The following is a 26,118-nucleotide window of genomic DNA, read 5'->3' as shown; positions in this document are numbered from 1 at the left end:
GAACTCTGCAAAATATGGAGAAAGAACCTCAGGGAACTGAAGTTGTGTTAATGTGCAATGAATTACTGCTGTGACTCATTTAAACTCTAATATGTTGTGTATCACTGAGGGGACAGAGTCCTAAATTCTCAGGAGATGTGTATATTTTTCACTGGACTTTCTCATATTTCAAGACATGGCATTATCCTTTGGGACAGGTCAAAACTGCCAAATACTCTGAGGCTCTATGCATTCATTTAGTACCTCAGCACCTTCTGCATAAAATCAGCGACACCAATAAATGGATTATTTAATATGAAAAATTTTAGTTATTCACATGGGTTTGGGTAATTTATTTTGATACTATAAAGGGAGTATGTATTTTATTGGAACTATACTAAACAAATCCAGTATCTTCTTTCTTTTCTAAAACTGGGAGATTCACTGAGTCATAACAAAAGCAAAAGAACTACAGGCAGGCTATTTGTACATCTTCATACTTGTGTCCATGTCATCAACTAACAGGAGGTTTAAGTTTGCTGTCTTCTTACTGGATAAAGAGTAAGGGATAATACTTGAATTCAGACCACAGGATGGCCTCCAACATGATGTATTTTTTATCCAAATGAAAAAACAGAAGAAAAGAGACATAAATTTCCTTTATTATCCTGAGATGATAGCTTCCACTTCCTATAACACAGATGATTTCTGAATGCCTGCAAGTTCGTAAGTACCTTGGAATGCATTAGTAGATATTATTCACATATTTCCTCTGAAACTGTGTTAAATAAATTAAATGATGCCAAAAGTCAATTCAACATGAAATATAGAATCAAAATGTAAGAGGTTTTGTGATCAGCAGTTTTACTAAGCTTATTTTCAGAAATACATTTTTGGGATTACAATAAATGACCCTTATGCTTTGTTTTCCAAACTTATTCTAAGTATATTTATTGAAACACACTGACCCTGATGCTTGTTGCTACTAAGTGGTTGTGCTTCAAGATTTTGCCCATCACTACCTAAGCATGAATGAATACTGAGAGGTTTGATTTATGGATAGATATATTCAGTATCGTTCTAGTTAAAAAGAATTTTATTTAACACAACAATGTATTTTTGATGACTTTGCAACTTTCTGTAAAGTTCTTGGCCTCAAGATCTTTCCTAGTCACAGTTCTATCTGGGAATAGAGCAAATAGTGGAACTTCCAGTTCAATGACAGAGATGGAAATGAAGGAAGGAAAGGGAAGATTCTCATCTTAGATAATTTAATTTTAGCTTCTAAACATTTGAATATACAGTTATCAACAACTTTAATGAGAACTGAGTATTTAGATTCCTGTTACAAGCTGGAAAATTAAAACTGAAGTTCCCCTTTAATCATATTACCCCTGTTTGATACTTTGTCCAATGAGCTCAAGGTTCTTTAAATATCGAAATGCCGAGATATCAAGTACAGATATAAAGGAAACACATATGGCACAAAGTAGGAACTGGGCATATGGAAACCCTAATTATGCCCCAAGGGAAAAATCAACAGCTGGAGAAACAGAAATAGGATCAGTTCTGTTCCCTGGGAAATCTGGGTTCAAATCCAATTGGATAAAGTAAAGATTGTATCTGGCCTCCTGTTTTCTTTAAGACACTCCTCAAAAATGTATCAGTAGATAAAAATTGTTTGCCTCATCTTCATTTTTATGAAAAAAGTATGAATTTTTTTTCATAATTTCCAGCAAGACTATTTTACTGATTCAATCAGAAAGTCTGAGTAGGCAAATGATGACTAAAACATCCAAATTTGGTGCTGATGTATGATAGTGAGAAAGGCCCATATTGAACCGAAACAAAGCCACAAATGAAGCCACTGCGAAAGAAAATGTAATGTAGGGCTCTAATGACTATTCAAAAATTCACAGACTTACATATTTATTTAATCTACACAGTTTCACAAATCCTTTTGTAACTTTTTTTAAAAGTTTTGTAAGGAACATACTGTTTCAGTAGTAAACTAAAAATATTTGAGACTTTTTCAGACTTTTCACCCTATAAATCTGTAGTAAATTTGCCCTCAGCCTGCAGAAATGCTAAATTGTCAAGATCCTTATCAATATTTGTAATATTCCTCCTTGTATCCTTTGTTGTTTCTTCCCGTTGCTTCTCACATGTTTAAAAAAATTACATTTAATTTCTGTTGTGGGTTGACCTGCCTCCTATCCCATATATCCATCCCATATCTTGGATACGTTGTTATGTCTCGCAGCTGGCCCCTCCCTCTTGGGCAGGTGCCTGCAGTTTTTTCTTTTTTTCTTTCCTGTTTCGGCTCTTTCTTTGCTAGCTTGACTGCCTTTGCCCTGGCTTCGCTTCGCTTCGCTTTGCTTTGCTCTCTGGCTGCCCCTGCCACTGGTTCCCCCCCCGCTGCTTCTGTTTGGTTTTTTTTCCCCCTTCCCTCCTTCCTTCTTTCTCCCCCCGCAAGGTTTGAACCGGCTCCGGACCTGACCTGACCTGAGAAGTTGGAGAAGTCTCATTTCTTGGTGCGTTGGCCGGGAAACAGGCCAGAGAAAGTGGAAAAACCTTAATAATAGCATTGGTGGTTCAGTGGTAGAATTCTCGCCTGCCACGTGGGAGGCCCGGGTTTGATTTCCCGGCCAGCGCACCAAGAAATGTCCTGGTTTGGAAAAAAATAGGGAAGAACCTCCAAAAGAAATCCCCTAAACCAAACCTCCACCACCCCTTCCTCCCCCCAGCACTGGGTTCAGGAAGGAAAATACCTTGGAGGAAAAGTGGAAAAACTGGTTTATTGACAAAAAACACTCCCCAACACCGAATAGTGGGAAAGCGGGTTACTGTGATGAGGAGGGTGCTGACGCGTCTGTTGCAAGCCCCGGGACTTCTCCAACTTCTCAGGTCAGGTCAGGTCCGGAGCCAGTTCAAACCTTGGCGTGGGGAGAAAGAAGGAAGGAGGGAAGGGGGAAAAAAAACCAAACAGAAGCAGTTGGGGGGGGGTGAGGGTGTGGGGAACGGCAGCAGGGGCAGCCGGCTAGCAAAGCAAAATGAAGCCAGGGCAAAGGCAGCCAAGCTAGCAAAGAAAGAGCTGAAACAGGAAAGAAAAAAAGAAAAAACTGCAGGCACCTGCCCAAGAGGGAGGGGCCAGCTGCGAGACATAACAACGTATCCAAGATATGGGATCGATATATGGGATAAGAGGCAGGTCAACCCAGAACAATTTCTCATATCTATGTTATTGAGAGACTGTAAATATTGTACATCTATGCATAACTAACTCTATTTCTTATATTTAAAACTATGCTAGTAGCTTTAGGGAGTCAATTATTCTTTCACTGATTTAAAGTTTTAATATAGTTGAATTTTGATATCAAGGAGATGGACAGAGAAGAACTCTCTGGAGTTCAACAAAGGCAAGAGGATCTTGCACCAGGGGAACAGTAAACCCACACACCAGCACAGGCTGGGTGCTGACCTGCTGGGGTGCAGCTCTGCAGGGAAGGACCTGGGGCTCCTGGTGGACACCAAGTGTCCATGAGCCAGCAGTGCCCTTGTGGCCAGAGGGTCAATGGTCCCCTGGGGTGCATTAGGGAGAACATTGGCAGCAGATTGAGGGAGGTGATCCTGCCCCTCTACTCAGCCCTAGTGAAGCTCCTCTGGAGTGCTGCGTCCAGTTCTGGGCTCCCCAGTGCAAGAGAGACATGGAGCTCCTGGAGCAGGTCCAGAGGAGAGTGACAAGGATGATGAAGGGTGTGGAACATCTCTGTTACAAGGACAGGCTGAGGGAGCTGGGCCTCTTCAGCCTTGAGAAGACACAGCTGAGAGGGGAGATCATCACTGTCTCTCAGTATCTGAAGGGAGAGTGTCAGAAGGATGGAACCAGGCTCTGCTTAGTGCTGCTAAACAACAGGACAAGAGACAATGGGGAGAAACTGATGCACAGGAAGCTTCACATGAGAATATGAGAAAGTAATTCTTTATTGTCCAGGCATCCCTGCACTGGAACAAATCGCCCAGTAAAGTTTTGGAATCTCCCTCACAAGAGATATTCAAGAACCATCTAGACAGCATCCTTTCCTGTGTGCTCTAGAACAACCCTGTCTGAACAGGGAGGTTGGACCAGATGACCGACTGTGATCGCTTCCAACCTGGCTCATTCTGTGATTTTGTAATTCTGTGTCACAAGGTGTTATACTTACATAATATAATAAAAATTCTCAACACCTGTTTTCTGCATTATTCCTCAAGGGGTGCTAGCAAACCCATGTGTACCTAAACATAAACTCCAACCTTCTAACCTTCAGTTGTTCCATTTGACAATTAATTCCAATTACCAAAAAAAAAAATTCCTAAGAATGCATTTAGTGCAGGTAGCTCAGTGGGATGCTACAGTGCCTGTTGCAGGTTGAACTCCAGGGTGGTGTGAGCCAGAGGCAAGAGGCTGTGGACTGGCACTGATCTTTGCATTGTAAATAGTGCGAGAATTTGTGGCACCAACCTGGTGGCCCAACACTCAGACACGCAGGACCCAATCGCCACAGGCTCCCAGGCACTTAGACTACCAGGGTATAAAAGCTCAAGGTTTCCTTTGTTAGGGGTCCCTCCTCAGAAACAACTGCTGAGACGTTATTCTGTTGCTGCACCATGATAAAATTACTTACAGGAACCAAAGGCCTTAGACTGCTCTGGCAAATGCAGGAAAAGCTGATCTGACTGCATTAATGTGGTGAGGGCGGGAGTCAGGTGGGTCCCCTCGGGGCACTGGAGCAATCTAGAACCGCAGTCCCAGGAGTTAAAAGCCTCAGATGGTGGGACTGTGATTGCCAGAGTGACTCCTGAATGGTCACACAGGAAGATTTCCCTAACAAGTATTCAAAAGACATAATAAAAATTATCTTAATGAGGGATTTCTCAATTCTTCAATCATCCTTAGAAAAAATTGACCTCCTGAAACCATTTTAAAGAAAAGTAAATGTTCCTTTATTTGCTTAATTTGCAAAGTGCTCTTTCTTCCCTTGAAGGGCTTGGATTCTTGTACTCTATTCTTACTTTTGAAAATATCCTCCTTCAGAATGTGCACATGATTTGTCCTTTCACTTTACTACAACACTCCCAGTATCTTTTCTATTTGAGTGAAAATTTTCTGCAGTGACCATCTGAATTTGCTGCCTTTGTGCATTCAGATTTTCTTGCTTAATTTTTTTTTTTTTTTTTTTTTTTTTTTTGCTTTCAAGGAGATGTTTCTTGTCAAGATGTGAGAAAAACAAAGGTGGAAATAATTTACAGAATTATTTCAGTATAGTAATGATAGCTTTAAAATAACAGGACAAAAGCCATGATATTTTATATTCAGAGCAATTGAAAATAATTTCCAAGTAGCCAAATAGACGTTTTTTGTCTGTTCTTATGTTTTTTGAAAAAAATTAAAAATACAACTGTTGAAAAAGAAAGTATTTTCTCTCTGATCCTTCTTCTTATGAGATATACTGCAAGAAAAATTCTTTCCCAAACAAACATGCAGAAAACATGTTAACAGAATGTGTTATATCCACTACATTTTTTTGACCTTTACTTTTCTCTTTCAGTGTGAGGACCTTGATAAGAATCTATCTCACATTGATTCCTAGAAATCTAATGTAAGCTCTAGAATGTAAATCAAGTAAAACTGATGTGCTGTGGAAGGCCTGAGGCTGGATCAAATTAATAGCACAGCTGGATCTTTTACAAGTTCTGAGAAAACTGGATGACACATTGCATATGCACCAGATCTTGATTCCCCCCTGGTAGGGCATGAGCAAGCTCTGCAGCTCTTCACTGGATGACATCCAAGTTCAGCAGTGTACTGAGGAGAGCCTAGTGGGCACAGACAGAGGCAAGAATTTTTGGATTAGAAAGCAAGGGAGAGAACAGCTAAGAAGTTGAAAAACAAATTCAAATGATTGCTAAAGGATGGCATCACAGGAAAGTGACAGCATTCCACTGTCAGCTTTCTCTGCTAAGAGCACACAAACATAATTTCTACTTCTCTCATATTTTTTATGCTTTGTTAAAACACAGTTAATGATTATTTTGAATATTCAGAATAAGTCACTGCTGAAACATTTGAAAAAAGGGATGGCAGTTTGGTTTGAACCTTTAGCTTGAAGTATGCAGATTGTAAATTAGGTGTTCAGTTCAGTCTTCTAGGGTACAAAAAAATTGCATTATGTAGTGATGTTAAGAAATTCCTTCATACAGGATAGGAGCTCAAGAAGTCTGTACAGACTAGACATTCTACAGAGGCTTTTGCTCGTGACGAAATGATTTTTCTCTAAGCATTTCCTCTCTGAATTTCTGAACCCTATCTGATCTTTAATCATTGAAAATATGAAATGATCTCATAAAGAAGTATTAATCCCTTTTTTAGTTCTGGTTGAGTGCTTTTTATTTTTTGTTTATTGTTTGTTTTTTCTTATATTTTATATTTTATTAGAAATATTGGATCAAGTCTAGAGATTTTCAAACAGACATTTTCATAATTATTTTCTTTCCAAAAGATGGGCAACTGTGTAGATAGTTCTCTATATGAAAACATCTACCTGAAATATGTCAATGTGGTACTGATTCCTAAATGTTGTAGATATGTCATAATATACACAACAAAATAAGATAATTTAAAAAGAAACTGATTGAAGACAATATTGTCATCAATATACTAATTATTATTTAGTATAAACTTAGCACACACTTATCAATGTCCAGAAAAGTAAGTACTCAAAAAATACTAATAATACTCAAATTAAGTACTCACTTTCAACATCTCTCAATACAAGTCAGACTGGGGAGAAATAAAAGAGGGGGATTTTTTACTTTTGTTTATTTTCAAGAAGCAAAAGAAGCATTCTATATTGCTGCTTGTTTTGATTCTTGTGTTGAATTTTTGATGATAATTACACCCTTGCAAGTTTCCTGGACATTAAGGAAGAAACAACTGGGCTGACAACTTTCTATATTACAAACATGATCCTCTTAGAATAAAGCTAATTCAACAGAAAACTATCAATCTCATCTCTATCAGTGTCAGTCTAATATTAATGGGCACTGCAATGTTTCTGAGGCAAGTATTGACTTCGTATAAAATCCAGGGAACCTAGAGATAATAATCAGTGTCTAAAACTTATAACACAGAATATACTTAAAACAGAATAATAAATAATCCTAAAAAGAGAGCAATACAAACAAAGCCTTCAGCTTTTCAGAATCTTTGAAAGTTTCTCACTATCCCTGGAAACTCAATAGAGCCTTTTATACACTCTCAGGCTCCCACTGTTTTTATCTCAAAGCCTCTTATTTAATATTCCTTTCTAGTTTCTTTCCTTATAGCCAGAGAGTTCATCTTTGCATACATTTTTGAATACCTGAAACAAATCTGACTTGTGAAATAAAACTGAGGACTAATTAGACTATATCCATATGATCTGACTATATTACAAAGGTTATTACTGAGACAAAAAACTTGATCGGAATAAGCCTCAGGGTGAAATATCTATTATATTATCTGGAATAAAGGCTGTAGCATCCCTTAACAGTTCTCTCACCTTTTCTTTTCTCTGTTTTAGCTACATTTAGGTATGCTGATACATTTAGGTATCTAGAACAATGTCTAGGATTTTCTGTATAAGAGCCAAGTTTATTACAGCTTAACATCTTCAACTTAAATTAAGGTTCCAGAAGAGGAATTTAAGAGAAATAAAGGGAGTTTCAGTATGCCAAAATATAACTCAGTCCTGGAAGTTGTTACAGAGGGTAGTGAATGTTATATTTCATTGGAAGCAAAATGTAAACAAGCCTGTTAAATTGTGGATTGGCACTACATGTTTGCATTGTAAAGTGTGGGTTGAAGATTTCGATGTACAAAATCAGACAGACTTAAGATCAGATGAAATGAAATTATATGTAAGTTTCTCTAACCTCCATAAAATTGCTAATTTAAGTAAGAAGATACATGTATCACGTGTATTTTTTCATATAATGCTCTTAGGACTTTTATTCCAGTTATTACTTACTGAGGGACAATTTAAATAGACTTAATTGAGGCATATAATTTACACTCATATTTAAATTCTAATGATCTAGCATTCCTAAAGATATTGATTCACTTTCTCAAAAATAAAGGTCAAGCATCATTTGAAACTCTTAACAAGATTACAATATGTAAGACAGTGCCATGAGGCTATCAGGTATTAAAGACTTTTAGGGGACCCACTGTTCTTAGCAGCTGGAGGATTGGTAATATGCCCTTGTTACTGACACCTATCTCAAAAAACATGAGCAAGCCATCAGTAACCCATCTTAAAGTGACTAAATTAAGCCTACAGTGTGTGCATCTTTTTAGAATTAAAGGAATGAGAAAAGTACCTTTGAAGATCAAAAGAGTAGATTTCTCTTCTTGATTTAAGTGCCATACCTTAGGTAAAAAAAATTCCTTTTGTAAATACAAAGAAACACATATCCACTGACTGTTCCAGAATGCAGAAAATCAGTAGACAGAAATTAAATGTTTAGGTAATACAGGGTGGATCTCAACTTGTGCATCTAATAGTTTTACCATTTTTCATTTTCAGTTGTGTCATTATCATCTCCAAATGCAAAACAATTGCACGTACATTTTTTCCCTCTCAATAACTGTTTTCCTCAAATAAAGAAATATTTTATTAAGTTTTACTTTTCCTTTGAGCAGGACATTTCTGCAGTCTCTTTGATGTTGTGTCTGTGGGACAATCTGTGAAGAAAATGTCAACAACAATAAAATAACTAGAAATTTTCCCCCAAATATGCCAAGTCTCAAAGCTGAAAGGGGAGGGTAACTTCTTTACTAGATTTCAGAAAAGAATGTGACATGTAAGCAATTAGCATTTGGGGACTAGCCCCTGGAAAGAGTCTCAGAAACATCTGTTTGAATGATAAATTAAACTCTTTTAAAAATTACAATTTTGGTGTAGCGTATTATGAATCTTTATTTATTTCCCCACATACCTGCTTTATAAATGAATTATTGAGGATACTAAATTGCCTTGTTTATTTTGTGCATATATATACACATACATACATATGCACATAGAGAGACGCACTAATGCACTTTTTCCTCGTTTACTGTTTTCTATTCTTTTGCATTGTGCATTTTTCATTTTGAGTGCAATCTGTCCATCTCTAAAAAATTCAAACAGATGCATATTTTTTCCAATGCAGTTGCTTATGGATTGATGTTCTCTCTGTAGATAATAAGAGAGCAACCTGATATTCCTTGCTAAGAAATACAGTATATTTACCAACTCTGTCTGCCTGCTTTTTCCAAGACTTGGTATCAAAGACTTGTGATTTTTGAAGATGACAACATATTACATAAAGGGTATTGTGCTTCAAGTTACACTATATATTTTGCACCTTAATTTCATGAAATACTGTGAATCTGCAATTCAGAAAAGCAAGTATTCAAAGTAGTTTGTTTTGTCTTAAGAATAGTGTTGTAGTGTTTCTCATAGTGTTTCTGTTCTTTTTCCAGCAGTATGATGTATAGACACATATTCTAGCTCTAAATTGATGAGATCAAATTCCAAAGTGCAAGGAACACAAAAGTCCATATGGGTTGATTAATCAGTCCAGAAGGGTTTTTCTTTAGCTATTTTTAATGTCTAATTTGTACTAAAAAATGGGACAGCTTCATAGTAGCTTTATAGAATCATGGAAGATTTATAGAATCATAGAATTATTCGGGTTGGAAGATATTTTGAAGGTCATCTAGTTTCAACCCCTCTGCCACGGGCAGGGACAGCTTATACTACACTGGATTGCTTAAATCCCCATCCAACCTGGTCTTGAACATTTCCAAGGATGAGGCATCCACAGTTTCTCTGGATAACCTTTCAGTTCCAGTGCACTGTCATAGTGAAAAAAGTGAACCTAAGTTATCTGATATGAGTTTATTTCACCTAAATAATCTTTTGACACGTGAAGTAAAATAATTAAGAGTATCTCTAAAAATTTGACATCATGTTGCAATCCAGTTTTTCTGTGGCCACATGGGGCCAACTTTTCACAGCCATTTAATAGTCCAATTATGCAGCAAAAGGGAAAAGTCCCATTCGAAAACTTAATTCTCAGTAGAATCTATGAATACCTAAGTGTATATAAATGAGTTAAGACTGTAAAGTCCTTGTGCTTCTGGGCCCAAATAATGGCAAGGTTGGGGCTCTTAGTTATTTATACACTTTTGAAATCCATCAGAGGCCTATCTGCAGCAGAAAAAAGACCTTTGGAAACTACACTTTTGGGAGACCAAGTTAATGCACGTATCCCTTGGAATAAGAGTTGTGCCTTGAATAAAGGTAAGATACAATTCACCTAATTTAGTCCTCAAAGGTAGAAACCTAATCCAAGCCTGTCATTCATGCCAACTTTTTCTTCAAAATGAAGAAACAAAAACAGATGACTCCTGAGATGGATTCATCCATTCTTAAGACCAACATTTAAGGAATGTAAGATAAATTGTCCTCTAGAGAAGCCTATCTTCTTTCTCTCCAACACATAAAGGAGTTAAATCAAGAACTTAAATGAGACTACATGCTTAACTTCTGGACAGTGAAAGATTAGGTGAATCCTACCCTTTTTTCTCTATGACACATCTTCGGGACTGTTTATTCCTTTCTTGCTGTTCTTTCCCCACAGGGACTACACTGGTATATCCATTGCTGTATAAACACCAATTCTCTAAGGTACTGTAATTTGTTACTGTGATCTTCAAAATATTTTACATTATGTTCAATTTCTTGAATAAAAAATTATGCGAGGCAATTTTGCCTCTTTTTTCACCTACCTCTTGTCAATGTCTATGGACTTGAATCATATTTTTCCAGAATTATGTAACAGTCAGAGAAAGAACCTGAGATTTGGGCTTTTTTTCTCAATAATAAAAAATGAATTTATATCTATAAACTCCTGTAGACAGAAGAAAGCACCAATGTAGAAAAACATCACAATTTCATTATCAAAACTCCTTAAGACTTTAGTCTTAAAATTTTGCTGGTAAAATTATATCAGAGAAAATGCCAGTCCTTCAACTACAAAATTAGAGACAATGACTGTAGGCCAATGGCCTGTTCCTGTTCCTTCACATCCCAACATAAGAGCAATAGGATTCCATGAAGTAAACACTATTTTTCAGTGATAATAGACACTGCAAATCCCAGAGTCCATCACTTACTCTGGGGATTAGTGAATTTAACATCTGGAAATACTGAAATCCATCCTTTTTTGTCTCTAATGAACTCAGTGGTAGCTATGAGTCTTAATTTAAGATTTTTGTTTAAGAAGAGACAGTTCTTGCACTGATAGTGGTGGAATTTCTGTTCTATAGATTGGACTTAAAATTTGTTTTTGGACTATACACAGAGTAAAAATACAAAAAAAATCACAAAATCGCACAAAAATTCAATAGGTATTATTTATTATCCTTATTTTTATAACAGTGATACCAAACACTCCAAGTGTACTCAAATGGGCAAAAGCAAATATTTTAATTTTGTGTAATTGCCAGTGTTAACAATATAATTGCAAAGATTTTCTTGCATTCAACTGCTTCAGATTTTCACAGTCAATTTTGCTGCCTGCAACCAAGTATTATATTTACTCTTAAATAACAATAAGTTTATTGATTTTTATTGGGTAGGGGGGAAACAGGTCTGAATTCAAACTGCTGGTAGCAAAAGAAAGAGCAGTAGACTGTAAAACTGACATCTGATCAAGTAAGTGTGATCAATGCATATCTGTAGCTGACAGATGATTTGGTTACATGCAATTCTGAATCATCAGTTATACCACTCCACAACACAGAAGGCTGTGGCAAGTTCTCTCCACCAGAGTCTTTGTTGAAAATGTGTTCTCATTTGTAATTCTCATAATGTAATTCCACAGATATTAATGTAACTGAGAAAGTAAACACACAGGATACGTGGATCTACAAAAACCCCAATGTAAAATAAACATGATTAACACAGAGTAATGAGTTTGACAATTCCAAAAAGTTAAGTTTCTTCTTGTTTCCATTTGTGACATGTAATTAAATGTTATCTTTATTGACTCAGAGCCAACATCTGGGAAAACCCAGATCAGTTAGTTCTGTCTGTAATGTTTAGTCAACAATATTTCCTGCCTCATTTTGAGCTTGAAGAACCCTGAAGCAAACAACATTTTGATTAGTCAACCCCTGTACTACTTTACAGTTGTATTATTCTTTCATTTCAGCAGGGAAAAAGTTTTTACAAGGTCTGGGATATTATCAAAGGCATTCCAGGTGTTGAAAACAAATTCCCTGGCAGACAGCTTTATGCTAAGACTAGTTCTAGTCCTTCCTTTCAGCTATTTCAGGTGAAAACTGTCAGAACTACCTCATTAAAATAAAACAATGTAAGATTTTTTCCTAACATAATAAAATAAAAAAAATCAAAATGGTATATGGTTTTCCTTGTAATGCAAAAGTAATTCTTAACCAAAAGATGTAGTTTTTGAATTGCTGGGTCAACACCACAGACATCTCTGCTACACTTGCAATAAGTGAAGGATTACTATATAAGACAAAAATAAAATATTTCTCTCCAAGTGCCACTTTCTTTTTCTGAAATAGATGGTATCTGATAAATGTGCAGTGTTTTATATATATATGCATGTAAATTTTAATAATGTACATAAGAGCCTGCCAGTTAATATGAATGTGTGACATGAACAGGAATCCCAAGACTAGAGTGCTGCTCCTAGACCCTCTGCTTTGTGGGGGCAATGAGCCTTAGAAGAAAAGGCCAGAGTGGAGCTGAAGATAGACCAGATGACTGAGATGCTACCAGGGCTGAGGGACTCTCTTTGATAACCTTGAGGATGGTGCATAAGTGTAAGGTGGAAGGAACCAAGGAGGAAGGTTGAACTCAACAGAACTATGTTTGACAATATAGGCTGCTGACATGGTTGATATGAATTAAAAAGGGGAATTGAGGACAAATGATATTGTTGTTATCATGCAAAATAAGAGATAAATTCTTAGAGAATGAGATACTGCTTTGGCTGCTCCTTGCCTGGAGTGATCTCTTCTGCCATTCTAGCCCATGACCACTACTCTTTTGTCCTAGGGGGCAGAAGCAGATCTACTGGAATGTATTTGCAAAGCAACATTTGCTAAGGCTCTAAAAGAAAAATCACACTACTTTGTAAAAAATAAATATTACCTGCATAGGTAATTTCATTCACGTTTTGCAGATAGGTGGTACTTACATACATATGCATTTTCTCCCATGAAAAAGACAAGCTAATAATTTACCTGCATGTGCTCCACCTCAGGAAAAATTGTTCTGATAACCATGTTTCCTTTGATTTTTATGAAAATAATAATTTCTGTGGGGATTTGGGTAAGGGAGAACCACTTCATTCAGCGGATTGGGAATTCATTTATTAGGTATTTATTCTCTCAGATAGAGAGAAACTTCTACTCTAGCGTTTCTGTCTTGCACATCATATACCACTTATTGTCCCTTTCCCTCTGGTCTGGGTTAGACTGGCTGCAGGATCCAGGCTCACAGAACACTCAGTGCTGGACGTGCCCTTGTCCTTGTTCTGACTGCCAGCCCTGCCCCTGAGCAGAAGGGTTTCATCTTGGTCTCAGCCTTTGATACCTCATCGGAGGTCCACACGTGGTGTGATGATCTCACCTCCTGTGGAGCAATTGTCTTCTCTATCACATTGCAAAGTGGATCATCAGCATAAGCTGCTAATGGCTTTGTTAATCAGGCAGCCTGAGGCCAATCACTTCGGCTTTCTCTATATCCAGGGCTGATTAGCAGTTTTCACTGTTATCTCCATGGTTTCTGTCATTCACCTTCCCTGGCCCCAAATGTGTTACAAAAGGGTGAAATCAGCAATAGGCACATTAAAACATTCTTTATTCTGGGCTGCAGCATAAGGAAGACATATTCAAATTGCTCAGTGTAAGAAGGTTTTCAAAAGTCCTCCTGAATGCAGAGTGGAGAAGGAACTGTTCCGTCTTTCCCTCAATTCATCCCTATACATACCTCTGCATAATGCGGTGCATTTACTTGACTCATGCTCCAGAGCACAAAATTCTTATTGTGATTTAGGCTATGGCAAAAATCAACTGATATTTTTGTTGAACTGATTTGCTGATATGTTGAAGTAAAGGTTCCAGCTTTTGTAACTCATCATTGAATTAGGTAAATATTTGATATTAAGATATATCCAATTACATTTTTCAGATGTATTAAACTAGTAAGGCTTGGATTCTAAGATATTTTACACTAAAATAGGATCTTTGAGCCTTGACTCTTTCCAGATCTTGTGCTCACATCTTTCAAATAGGAGGCTTCTTCTTAAACCCTAGATTAAAAAAAACCTAAACATGAAAATTTCTCCTTGGTTAATAAGACTGGAAAGCTCTGACATTTCTGAGGCAGATTTAGGTATGATGTGAGTACTCATCTTCTCCACTGCCTGGAAACATTAACTTGCTGCTGCTGAGGAAAGGCCGAAGTATATGAGCTGATAGCTCCTGATGAGTGTCTAGGCACCATTTATCCTTTTGCCCAGAACTGGCAGGAACAAAAAGTGTGGTTCTTCATGTCTCTCCTGCCAATAACAAGAGGAACTGAGGTCTTTTGGAGGAGTTAAGCACCATAACATTTTATGGAAACACCATATATGTGTTTCTTTATATATAGTACAATATTTACTTTTGAAAGCAGTGAAGAAATGAAAATTGATGAAAAAATATCATCAAGGAAGTAATACAAACGTATGGAAAAAACTTTAATTTGTATTCCAAATTAATTTTTCCTCCCAATTTCTTTTAATGGCCTTATAAATGCTAATAGCAAATAAACAGACATGAGTGTGTGTGGGACCATTTATTTCAGCACTATTGCTAACTGAAAGTTATAGCAAAATGATAGAATAACAGTCTGTGATCACAACAGTAATCACAGAATTGTCATTATATTCCTCCATCCCTCTGGTCTCCTTTGAACCCTTTCCTTGCTAAGTCCTGAAGTAGTAGGTTCAAGATATTTTTGGGCAGGTGTACATTGTTGTCCTGTGTCTCATGTACATTTTTTCTGAATGCGAGGCATCAGAAACAGAGAAAGTAGGGTTGTCAGGGCAGACTAATGTAATGGATTAGCTACTGTGACTAGCTGTATTGGATGGAGATAAATACATGTTGGACTCCAGGGCAATCCTTTGTGTGCCCTGGAAAGCCACATACCTCAGCAGAGAGGTTTGGGATCTGTACAGGGAGGTCTTGGAGCTGTACAGGGGGGTAATAAACCCTGGCACAGAGCCCAGGAGGACACTGCCTTTGACTTCAGTCCATGGGAACGGCTTCCAGCATTGAGAGAAGAATTACAAACCACAAAGATGTGAAAACAGTAGTTTAGTTAAGTGTAGAATGAAAAATTATGTAGTTTTGAGTTTTTAGAATGTATGTACATGGGGATGGAGGATTTAGGATGGTACCCTTGGTTCTTCCTTCTTCTCCCCTGGCCTCCATCTTCTGGTGACGGTGGCACAAAGTAGTTTAAGCGGTTTGGATCAGAGTAGAGTTGACCCTTTAGTATACGTGATAGGTATTGGAAGATAACTGCAAACAGGTGATATGACATTTTCTGTATAAAGAGACTGCAACATCCCACTGCAGGAGGAGTCGTTTCGTGTCTCAGTTGCTGTTCAGATCTCGGCTGGGCACGGAGAACATTGTGAGATATGAAATAATAAATAACACGAGAAATTGAGAAAATAAGACCTTGAAGTCTAGGTGCTTCAAGACGCTTCTTTTAATAATAAATAAAGAATAAGATGTATCTTTCTTGCAACCTGGCTCAAGGTTTTCAGAGGCAAAAACTCTTAGCCACCTTAATCTCGGGTACAGAAAGCCAAACCTGAGAATACGGAGTGAAGGAAGAGATATTGAGAAGGTTTTCAAATGCCTCATGATGCTTACAGGACAGGACAAGCTGTACAATTGCAGTGGAAGGCAGGGAAGATGTAACGTTCCTCTTTTTCTTTTTTACTGTTCTTCCACATATTTGAATTTTCATAATAAAATGTGGCATCCTTTTAGGTGGAAAAGATTTGTGTCACTTAGCTTCTTCTATGCCCTCTAAGAATTGCTCTTTTTCTCCCATTACCGTCAGCTTTCTCAGTCAGAAGAATTAGTATAATTATCTCAGTTCACACCTCAGTTCACAGTGAAGACACTCCAGTTTAATGGTCTGAGACACAGACAAACCCAGACACTGTTAAAATTATTCTTCCCATAGTCTCTTTTCTAAAGTCACTGTTTCATGAAAACAATATTAGAATAAAAATTTTAGCTTTTACCCACTCAGTTCGCATGTTAAACCAAATTTTTTATTATTATTGTGATTATTTTTTCCTTTTTTTCTGTTCATTGTCTGGTTGTCTCACTGTGTTGCTGACCTCTCTCCCTCAGCCAAGGTCTCAGATAATCATCTTCTTAGAGGCTGAAAAGCAATTCCTCTGGGCTAAATTCTGTTCTGCTATGCAGATATGCCTGTGTTAGTTTAAAGTCACTTAATTGATTTTCTGGTTAGAGAGGCACTGGAAGTGGCTAAATAAGAGGCCAAGTCTCTCACAGCCTGTGGCTCCAGATGCTTGTTATTACTGATAAATCATTTCATAAGCTGCTTTCCTTTTCAGATATCTTGCTTGTAAACGCAATTCTTGCTTTTAGAAAACAGTAATCAAGTAACTACTCTTGCTGTCTAATAGAAAACAGAGATAGCTGCACAGCACAGTTAGTGTAATCTCTTTCACAGTATGTCCTCTTTTAATCTTTATTTGATTCAAAGAAACTGCCAAGTCAGAACATGCAGTTGCTTTCTCTGAAGGAAGAGTTTGTTAAAGGTTTCCAAGGATGACTTACAAAAATCTGTTTATTACTCTATGCACAAATCGTTTTTATTTCTTCCCTCCTATGTTAAGCAGAGTGAATTTAAGAAGAAATTTGAGACAATGAGACTCAGTGTGTCTCTGAGTTTCCTGAGGTAGTGGTTGGTGGGAAGGATAAGTTCCATATGGAAAAGGAAACTAATTTTCTATTGTGTGCTTGCTCATCTGGAAGTGACAGCACTTGTGCCTTAGCTACATGTAACAGAAAATTTTTGAAAACTCTAAAGCTATTTCTGTCTCTTTTGAATTCTGGAGTAAGAAAGGATTCAAAGCTATTTTCCCCTTAACCTTCCAGCCATAAACAGCTGGAAAGCAGAGCCCATTTAACCTAAGCTATATGTTGTGCAGGCCCATAAAAAGTGGGGACATTTTCATTGTATCCTTTATTTGCCCAAACATTAGGCAGCATTGACTGTTTTTAAGTTAAACATTTCTTCTTAAGTATGACAACAACAGCTGAAGCAGTCACTGGTGGCTAGAACTCTGAATTCCAGAAAGCTTCGGGGTATTTCAATATGTTTGCATGGACAAAATTTGCATAAGAAGCCATGATATCTTGTTAATATTTACCTATTCACATATTTCTCCATATTATTTGGAAACACAAATTATGTGACAACTTTTTACTGATGGAGTGATAAACTTCACTTGTAAGATAGAAGTGGCAACATGTTTATTAATATAAGTGAGTGGTTTAACAAAGTTTGATGACAAATGAAACAGTGGCTTAACAGGATTCTACGACAAGGTACACTAAATTATTAACTGCACACAGGACTGGGTCAAATAAAACTGTCAGGGAAACCTGTTGAGTCATGAGGTTCAGAAAGGGCCACCTTGAGTTCTCAACACTTTGTCCTTTGCAGAGGGGAGTTTAGGTGTGTTTGAATTCACACTTGGTTCCAGAGCTTGATCAATTGCTTATATCTAAAGGATTCTGTGTGGACAATAAATTCTTTATATCAATTAGCTAACACTTCAAAATTTAGCATGAGAATTTAATGAGAATCTCTTGTGGGAAGGAATATGTCAGCCTCAAGGAACAGACACCACTGCTCAAGGGGACATCCTGGTCTGCAGCCCACTGCTGTGCAGGAGAGCTCAGTGGGCCCTGAACTGTCCATTGTCTATGGGCTAAGATAATTGCTTCATAGTCACATTTGCATACCAGCTACAGAATTAGTTCCTTCCCAGCTTGGCTTGACTGGGCTCTTGACCAGCACCAGGTTTAGAGGAGGCACATTGCTCAGATTAGCTCTTTGCTACTGTGCTCTTATCTCTCTCCCCTGAATGCACTACGAGTTGGGTGCAGCCATCATGAGCAGACCATGACCACTGCCACTGCTGAATATCACTTGAGTAAAGTGAAATAGAGGTCAGGCTGGGGGGCTGAGCACACCATCACACAAACAGGCAGAGATATATTAGTGTAGATATATGGACAAATTAATAAAAGTGATAAGAGAAAACTTAAGTGTGTTTAAAATTTCCATGTAAAAAGCAGTTAAATTCAATATTATATTTGGCAAGGTAATGCTTGTGTCTTATGATGACCTTTAACAGACAGGAATACTGATGAGTCCTGTTTTCTGCATTTGTTATGCTGACTACAAAACATATAGAAATGCAAAAAGCACGACTTAGATTAAACTCGACATACCAGTCCACATAACTCAAGAATTTTAAGTGTCATCAGGTAGCTCTAGCTGAATATGTAAAAATACAGAACAAGAAGATTACAGAAGAAAAGTTATTTTACTTTAAGTCAGTTTTTAAAAGATTATAGATACACAATCTCTACATTGTAGATGCCTGGAATCTACTAAATTCTCAACTATTCTAATTTTCTTTAAAAGTATTTATTTAAAAAAAACAGACCAACAAAAAGTCATAATCTTTCCTGGCTTTAACAATGAAAAGCCACTCTGCCATCTTCAGTCAATGTAGAATAAAATCCTCTTTAATCCAAATGCATGTTAAACGTGGGCCAAAATTGTTTTTCTTAGAGGTGAAGTGGCTAAGAGCTTTGGTATTCACCTCAAAACCATCTGTGCTAAAATGCTAAAATTTGTTGAGCTTCAAACAATGCAACCGACATTTTGTTTTGTTTTGTTTTTTTCATGGCAATCTAAATATAGTCAATATTGATATCAATATAACTGATGTCAGTATAATGGAAAAGTGAGAGCTTGGTTGATTTGTAAAAGCTGGGCTCAGGTCTTCAAGCTCGGAGTATTGCACATTTCTATGGATATCAGAATTAAGAAAGTCTTTTTACCTGCCTCTTCTGGTCAAGCTGATTTGATCATTAGAATGGATTAATTTCCCTCATTTCTATGAAGTAAGAACAAATGTCTGTGGAGTTGCTTTTGTGTTCTAGCTTGTTATGTGTTGACTTTAGTTTGTCATTCATTTGAACTTCAGGAGTTTAAAAACTCCAAGACAACATTTAAATACTAGAAGAACAACTTAGTGTGATTATTATTTCAATTATTCTTTTTAATCTGAAAACAAAGTCCTTATGTCTTCACATGCTGTGTGGACTTCAGCACTTTTGGGTGCAACACATCAGGCCTTTGGACTCATGTATGCACAGATTGATTATGTTCTCCCTGCTTTGCTCCCCTCCGCTGAGGATAAACCTTACTCCAGACTTTCTCCTGGATTTGTACCCAGTTTTTCCACATCCTTTGTCACAAGGACGCTGGCCCTGTTCAGCATTGGTTCCTCATTCACATTAGCTTCCCTTTAAATGTTTATATAGTTGTAGAATCCTTCCTTGTGTCCCTTCACATCCCTTGTCATATTCAGTCCTAGGTGGACCTTTGATTTCCTAAGCCCTCCCTGCACAATCAGACTACAGCTTTTATATTGATCCTGGATCACTTGCTACTCCTTGCTCCTCTAGTGCATTCCCTTGCCATGTCCATGTTCAGTTTGAACTCCTTGTCCATGTTGACCCCCTGCTGCCTTTGCTTTATTTCCTATATCTTGGAATGGACTATTTTGAGTTTTCAGAAGGTGATCCTGGGGTATCAACCAGCTCTCCTGGACTCCTTTCAGCTTATTTCTGAATAGTCTGAAAACTTCTCTTTTCAAATCCAGGGATTCTTTGCATCCTTAGAACACCTTAAGACCCTGTAGGGAAGGGAATACAGGTGACCTCAGCCCTGATAAGTAACAGCTGTTACTGTGTTAATTAACAAATACAGCCTCACCTCTGATGAGTTACAACTATAACCAATAAAGATGAGTGAGGTAAAGAAGAGGGTTAGCTGGTAAGGGGAGGATCATCATGGAGGAGGAACCTTGAGGAGCATGGTGGAGAGAATTATGAAGTAGGATCCTGGGGAGAGAGAACCACTGCTGCGAGGTCAGTCTGGGTCTGCAGTGAGAGCCTGTTGTTGGAACCTGCAGTCACAGCCTAGCTGGGTAAAAGCCTGCAGTCAGAGTCTGCAAAGTAAAGCATGCAGTCATGGTTTAGCAGGAAATAACCAGCAGTCAGAGACTGCAAAGGAAATCTACAGTAGGAGCTTGCTGCAGCCAGTCAGTGAATAGTTGGAGTGAAAATGACTAAGCCATGAAGGGGAATAAACCAGAACCCTTTCTATGCTGTGCTCAACAAGAGGTCTGTGCCTTGGCTTGTTTTTACTCTTTAGTGAGAGGGCTGCTGCAACAAGATCTGGTTATTGTGAGATTCCTCTGCCCAAATTAAAATGCAAACATGACCATATGCCAAAGATTATAGTACAAAGTACTATAGATTACAGTACAAAGATTTTATTTAACAGTAAAATTCAAGGGAGAGAGATAGAAGGAAATAGAAAAGGGACAGAGGGTGGAGAGAGAGAGAGACAGACATATTAAGTAGAAGATAGTCACTACCCATGCACCCACCAACATCCTGTTTGTCCTTCTTCGCCCTGGGCCTTTTGTTGGTGGGGGTCTCAAAGTTGTTCAAAACGTTTCACTATTTATACATGCTACCAAACAAAGGAATTAATGCTCTTTAGCTGCACAGTTCTTATTCTATTAGTTAAATTATTCTCTTTCTTCTCATGTTAATTAATTCCATGCTCCTCTTTCTCTTCTTTTGAGTTGGTGGGTGTCTTTGATTGTGCACAATCCTCCCCTGCTGGAATTACCTTTCACTCCATCAGACCTGATTTCGGCACAGTTGATGAGTTGGCTTTATTTGTGAATTCTTTCTGTCCATTATCAGTGTCTCCCCAGCTTTCTTTCCCTCCCTCTAGGTCTGAGATAACACCTGGATAATACTACCACCTTTATCTTATTTAAAATTCCCATCAGACAACTTACAGTCCAAATTCCAGGAATCCACTGAAGCATATTCAGAGGAGAGGGAAGGGGGCACATGAGTGACCACAGATGCCATAACTTGGGGAGTTTTGTTTGACCAGCAATGCTCATGTGGGCAGTAGTCCCTCTGCACAGTTTTCCACAGAGGGAACTCTTGCCTGGGTGCATTACCCAGGATGCGTCAGCCTGACCTCCCCAGGCCTGGAAATACTCTCATCCTGCTGCTCCTCTCTGTGATATCTCATGGCAAAGTCTTGTGGTCTTTAAGTGTTCAAGACAGGCAACTTGAAATTTTAACTGTCCGAAATGAAGATCCCCAAAAGATGTGTATTGCCAGTTAGAATGGTACTGTAGGAGTAGAACTGTATTGTGAAATGGTTGGTGCTGAGGACCTGACAACAACAAACTACTAATTTTGTGGGGTTTACTTCAGTCTGCTACTATGTTCAGCAGGTGGAATGAGTCTCCCAGTGACTTGTACTCCAATGTAATCAAATTTCTGCAGTCAGAATTTAAATCAGAGGGTAAATTTGAAAGAGGATAAAATTGGAAGATTGTCTTCAAAACACCCTTGCAATCTGAAATAAAACATGAACATGGATCCCCTAAAGTCCCTAATAGAGATTCCTAAGTTTCTTTATCATTTAAAACTTCATTATTAAGTGATTATATTTCTTGTCATCACCTCAAAAATACTGAAAGCTGTTTAATTCTAACAGGTTGGAAAAAACCCTTTAAAGATTTAACATACCTGTTTTTTTCTGAACACATGTATTTAACTAGACCATACAAATCACAGCAAGGTCGAAATCCATTTTTCTTAAGTCAGTTCTGCATTTCACCTGTTGAAGAACTTACCTGAGTTTCAAGGGGCTTAGTATTACTTTTGTCCAATTACAAGCAGACAGGATATTTCCTAGTTATCAAAACTAGCTTTCTTGCACATTTTCAAATGCAGATAATTGAAATAACTATGTTGTGTGTTGGAGTATAATGAATCTAGTTGTACATCTTGTTCTCAGGACATTCAGAGGTGAATTTTCAATAGATGAACTTGAAAGAACCTCACAGAGTATATTCAATACACAGGAGCTATAATAATCTGTCAGCATCAGGATGGATCAAATTGAATCCAGGCTCCTATACCTGCAGTGGATAAGGCAACAAAACCAAGAGAGTTAATGCCTTTCATATTCCAAATATCTTCACATGTTGCACACCTGTTGATGAAAAGGTAAAAAACAGACTCAATAAAATTGGAGAAATGGCTTTATTACTTTGGTGAAAATTCACCATTGAGCTTCCTACCTCAAAAAATCAGCTTTCATAGTTTAGAAAAATTAATACTTTTCTTTTCCTCTCAGTGTTTTTTTTTTTTTTTTTTTTTTTTTTTTTTTTTTTTTTTTTTGTTGTTGTTTTTGGTTGTGTTTTGCTGGAACTGGGTTTTTAGAGGGCTCTATAGTTACATGTTAACATTCTGCTTTCATTAAAGTGCCTAGACCAATTTTGGTAATTTGCTGCAGCAGAAGATTATTTTACGCTGGAACATAACATTTGCCTGGAAATGTAACTGTCTTAATTATCTAGTTCAGCCTCCAAATGCTATTTTTCCTTTCACGAATTCATAAGGTTGTCACATACTCACAAAAAGTTCAGCATTTATTAATCAGCAAGCAAATATCTAATTTAGATATAATTTATTATTGTTATCATAGGTTGAGCAGTCAGAAAGTTATTAAAAAGCTCTTCAGAGTCCAAAAAATGAGATGTTCAAATCACCTAATTGCTTGCAATTTTTTATTTTAAATTATTCAAAATCTACTGTCACAAATATTGCTTTTGACCTAATACAGAATTCTATAAAAAAATAAGTACTTGTGTTACAAATCTACTATGTAATTGGTATTCTTTTGTTCTAACAATTCACAGAGCTAAGTAGGGAAGTTGCACCCAAGAGATATTTTGCTCAAGTCAAATGCCAGTATAAATAACCAGTCTACAAACAACTGTATGTGATAACAGAATCATGATTTCATAATGAGTCCTGGCAACATGAGTTTAATAATAGTAATGTCTTTATATTAAAATACCTGTCTGATCTTCAGTACTTTCGAATGTTGAAGTGTTACAATTTCTGTCAATGGAGTGTGAATTAAAATTTAAATTACGAGGCTTTTAAAGCATGCCATGCCTAACAAAAGGAGCAATCACATCCTATAACATTTTATCCACCACCATCACCTAAAATAATCCCCAATCCCATTGCAGAATGTGAAGTTTTCCTACATGGAATTTGTCCTTTGTATTTTGTAGCAACAGGTCAGTGGAAGTACAATAACAATCCTTTATCTCCTTTTTAAGCCTGTCGGCACATATGAACAGAAGAAAGAAAGCCACCAGCAAAGGTTATCATGGGTGACCATTGCCCAGAGCTGACCAGAAGCAAAATCTGTGGACTGGAAATTTCCCTGGCTGCTAACATAGAATTTTTTATATGGTATATATCCTGGAGATGGATTTGTGAACATAACCATTAGAGGAATCAGAAAGGAAAATATTTGAGATCAAAGTGATGAAATCATAGGTGTGGATTTCTGAGCAAAATAGTACCACTGTTTGTTTTCCCTGTATTCAAGAGGAATAAATTTTTCAATGCAAGATTATATCTCTGTAACTGATTTTTTGTTACTAAATATTTTATTAGTACAAAAATATTCTAGAAATGTGTAAATATTGACTATAAAAGGTTGAATATGGGGCTAAGCCTGAAGCAGTATTGATTATTTGAAGTTACTATTCTAATATTAAACCGCACATGAACTCAAAATTTAAGATTGTAGGTACTGTAGAGCATGTGGAAAATAACTGAGGTCAAGAGAAGATTAAATCCAACCATAATAAAACTGCTCTCAGTTCACAAACAGTTAATCACAAAGAGCAAATAGTCTCTAAGCAATTCATATCAGATAATATACTATTATATTGTTGATAAAAATATAATAGTAGAGTTAAAACACTTTGGAAAAAAAGACTATTTTTGCATTAAATAAAAATATTAGCTACTCCATAAAAACTGTCATAATAAGCAGGTTATAAATTTCTGGCAAATTATTAAAATTTATTCATGTTACCTGTGGGACCAAGACAGTTGACAGACAAACTCTCCTGTTTGGGTAAGGATCTCACTTGTTTTGTGCAGTCTTTTCAGCTGAAATAGTTTAGCACTTGATAGGTCCCTGTGAGCAGCAGCAAAGGCAGGTCCTGATATACTTTTGCAACCATGTAAAGTTTTATACTACTCAATTATTTCCATTACTTTTCTCTCAGTAATTCTGTTGTACCATACATTCATGTTAAAAAATAAATCGTGCATTTTTGATCTAATTTATGAAACCTTTAATAAAAATTCTGTGATTTTCCCTCATTCTTTATTGAGATGTGCAATACTTTGTTAAAGAAATTGGAAATTAAATTGTATTAGTCTTATTGTCATATTTATTTTTATGCTGTTTTTAAGTGAATTTCATTCTGAGGAACAAAGTGTGGTAAGACTGGTCAGTGATAGCACAGTACTATCTATAATCTCTGTAGATATATTTGGATCTCAGCTAAAAAAAGTCAAAATCTTCCTTTTGTTTTATATGTGACTGGCTTAAAATCTTTGCCTAAATATTTTGTGAGCTATAATGCTGTAATTATTGCACTTACAAAGCTCAGTCAAGAACAGAATTTCATTGAGCCTGTAGGAAAGACCTATAAATACTCGTACTGCATTTTCTAATATTCTATATCTTTTGGACAAAAGAAACAAAAAGATCTGGAGGGTCAGATAATGTAGTTTCAGTATTTTCTACTTACAAGCTGCCAAACAGTTATCATTTTGAGGCTGAGACTTTTTTTTTCCGCTGAGAATTCATTATTCCTAACTTGCACTTAATATGTGGGCACTGTAATGGGAACTGCTGAGACTTAAGACTAAAAAGCACTGAACAGTAACAAACTGTGTGTCTGCTCTGTAGTTGTCACCATGATTTGTGTAATGCAAAACCTGTACTAATTTTTAGCTAGATAACTTGAGTCCTCAGAACATCAAAGTCCAGTGAAGGCTACAGATTCAAACATTGCATTTGACAGGTTTGCTTAGCTGCTAACTCAAATCTGTCTAGATCTCACTATAATGACAGCAGCTGTATTGCAGACACTGGTGATGAATGTTCATACATATCCTTCCTGCTGTCCAAGAAAATTTTGAGGCTTGTCTACGTGAATCCAAGCTGTCTGGAAAAGCATGGGCTCAACTGTGTGTAGAGTACAGTATGTATGCAGAAAAAATCCCAGATGGTTAATATAGTGAGTCTGATGAAGGAACAAGCCACAGGTCTGCTGAGAAGAGTGGAATTGATAATTTGTTTCTATTGAATGAAGTAGGAAGTTTTTTTAGTTAAAATAGAGATTGAAAGTAGATTGGTTTGTATCCCAGAAGCCATTGTTTTTTCAAAATCACCAAGAGCTGAATAATTCTAATAAAGTTCTCATGGCAAAATATAAAACATGCTTTTGTTTGTAGTAAGTAGCTTGGCTAAAAGCTTTCCCTTCCTTAGCTCTTTACTGCCTATGGTACAATGCAAATGAAAAGCACCACAGAAACTCAGGCAATACAGGGACAAGGCGACTATTCCAGCTTAATTATTTAGGTCTAAAAAATTAAAAGAAAGAAACAAAGTTCTCCCAGGAAAGTACAGATGGAGGTGAACAGACTAGAATTTTGACTGTAATGCAGAAAATACTGTATTTTATTAAATACTCACAACA

The 26,118-nt window shown here is 37.0% G+C and overlaps 1 non-coding gene across 1 annotated transcript; it reads left to right on the top strand.

Annotated features, from left to right (window-relative positions):
• The first annotated feature begins 2,563 nt into the window (after nt 1-2,563).
• TRNAG-GCC (transfer RNA glycine (anticodon GCC)) lies at nt 2,564-2,635 on the top strand. The gene has a single exon. It is a non-coding gene; the product is annotated as a tRNA-Gly (tRNA).
• Nucleotides 2,636-26,118: the final 23,483 nt, after the last annotated feature.

Source organism: Sylvia atricapilla, chromosome 4 (assembly GCF_009819655.1).
Source record: "Sylvia atricapilla isolate bSylAtr1 chromosome 4, bSylAtr1.pri, whole genome shotgun sequence".
Classification (NCBI taxonomy): domain Eukaryota; kingdom Metazoa; phylum Chordata; class Aves; order Passeriformes; family Sylviidae; genus Sylvia; species Sylvia atricapilla.
The sequence above is the reverse complement of the archived record's forward strand: the minus strand, read 5'-3'. Positions and strand labels throughout refer to the sequence as shown.